Below are 2,624 nucleotides of genomic sequence, written 5' to 3'. Positions count from 1 at the left end.
CTACTCTTTTATGAATACTGAGGTTTCTGACATACTTATTCACTCGGCTACTGCTTTTCTCCTACTATATAGTAGAGAAGTAGGTGGTTTCAGTCGCACTTTAAGTAGACGTGTGTCCGAATCTCATGAGAATTAGTACGTCACCCAGGTAATTCTCGACTACTCTTTTATGAATACTGAGGTTTCTGACATACTTATTTGCTCAGCTACTGCTTTTCCCCTACTTTATAGTAGAGAAGTAGGCGGTTTCAGACACACTTTAAGTAGACACATGTCTGAATCTCGCGAGAATTAGTACGTCACTCAGGTAATTCTCGCCTACTCTTTCCTCGTGAGAATTAGTACGTCACCCAGGTAAATCTCGCCTACTCTTTTATAGATACTGAGGTTTCGGACATACTTATTCGCTCGGCTACTGCTTTTCCCCTACTATATAGTAGAGAAGTAGACGGTTTCGGACGCACTTTAAGCATACGCGTGTCCGATCCTCGTGAGAATTAGTACGTCACCCAGGTAAATCTCGCCTACTCTTTTATAGATACTGAGGTTTCGGACATACTTATTCGCTCGGCTACTGCTTTTCCCCTGCTATATAGTAGAGAAGTAGGCGGTTTCGGACTCACTTTAAGTAGACGCGTGTCTGAATCTCATGAGAATTAGTACGTCCCCAGGTAATTCTCGCCTACTCTTTTATGAATACTGAGGTTTCAGACATACTTATTCGCTCGGCTACTGCTTTTCCTCTACTATATAGTAGAGAAGTAGGCGGTTTCAGACACAGCCACTCTCTCAGTATGGCCATTTTGCCATCAACTGATCAGTGTTGATCAAATGCTCGTAAATCAGTGAACTTCACAACATGTGGCTAGGGTTGGGTATTGTTTGAATTTTATTCATTCCGATTCTGATTCTGCTTATTGGTTTCAACTCTTATCAATTCCCATGTTTTAGATTCCAAAGTTGTAAAAAAGTGAAGTAAAACATTTTGACCTGTGTGATCATTTAACCCTTATTGATCATTTGTTTGCAAAAAAATATATGTATGTATGTGCAGTGTTTTGACAATAAAATAATGTTCAGATTTATATACTTCCTTGACTAGTTTTTATCAGCAATTTATCCGTAGGCCTGAGTAGTAAGGTTTTTTATATCTGGTAATAGCAGACATTTTTGACGGATATATTAACCTACCATTTGTATTGCCATAGTTTAACTACAAATATTAAACTATAGTTACTATAATGTAACTGTTAAATTTGTGGTTACTGTAGTTTTACAGCATAATTATGGTTACTATAGTGAGAGAATAGTACATTTGTGAAAACTGTGATTTTACCACAAATACCATAGTTAAACTAGTTACTATAGTAAAAACATGGTTAATTTTCCAAAGAGCTTTAATGTGTTAACATATCTTATTTGCCGTTTTAGAGCACGCTGTGCAGTAGTGCAGACGTTTAGTTTAGCTGGGATGGTCTCAAGGTTGCCAGAGTTGCATTAAACAAATCAGCCAAACATCCAGTCAAAGCTACGCGGAAAACTGCAGGCTTAGAAATACTGTAAGTCTTGGCAACACTGGAAGGTCCTGGCAGATCGCAGGCCAGATTTTCGCAGAAAAAAAGGGTTCAGTGAATCTGAAAATGCACACACTGGAAAAACTGTTACATATAACGACTTTCTACTTGGGGACTTTGATATAAATGCAGCGGAGTAAAAAGTATGATATTTGTCTTTCAAATGTAGTGAAGTTGAAGTAGCAAGTTTCCAGAAAAAATAATACTCAAGTAAAGTACTGATACAGTGTAAGTGTACACTGTAAATAGGTTGCTGTAAATTTTACAGTAACTTACTGGCAGCTGGATGCCAGTAAATTACTGTAAAAATGTTTACAGTATTATTACTGTAATGGTATTTACAGTACAATAATGTCTTTACTGTATTTTATTTACAGTATTATTACTGTATTTTCATTTACAGTATCAGTACTGTAGATATTATTTTAATTTAGTTTAATAATTTTTTACCTGTAAAAACAATCCAATTGTAGTACTGTACTGTAAACCAGACTTTGTATCATGGAAAAACATACACATACTGAAAAGCAAAAATTAGCAAGTAGACTACCAGTCAAAAGTTTTTGAACAGTAAGATTTGTAATGTTTTTTTAAAGAATTCTCTTCTGCTCACCAAGCCTGCATTTATTTGATCCAAAATACAGCAAAAGCAGTAATATTGTGATATATTTTTACTACTTAAAATAACTGCTTTCTATTTGAATATATTAAAATGTAATTTATTTCTGTGATCAAAGATGAATTTTCAGCATCATTCCTCCAGTCTTCAGTGTCACATAATCCTTCAGAAATCATTCTAATATGTTGATAAACATTTTTTGATATTATTATCAATATTTAAAACAGTTGAGTACATTTTTTCAGGATTCTTTGATGAATAGAAAGATACAAAAATCAGCATTTAGAAAAAATTCTACTCGGTTGTTTTCAACATAATAATAACAATAATAATAATAATAATAGTTTTCTGAGCAGCAAATCAGAATATTAGAATGATTTCTGAAGGATCATGTGACTGGAGTAATAATGCTAAAAGTTCAGCTTTGATCA

The sequence above is a fragment of the Sinocyclocheilus grahami genome, unplaced genomic scaffold, assembly GCF_001515645.1.
Source record: "Sinocyclocheilus grahami isolate Dianchi unplaced genomic scaffold, SAMN03320097.WGS_v1.1 scaffold3205.1, whole genome shotgun sequence".
NCBI lineage: Eukaryota > Metazoa > Chordata > Actinopteri > Cypriniformes > Cyprinidae > Sinocyclocheilus > Sinocyclocheilus grahami.
The sequence above is the reverse complement of the archived record's forward strand: the minus strand, read 5'-3'. Positions refer to the sequence as shown.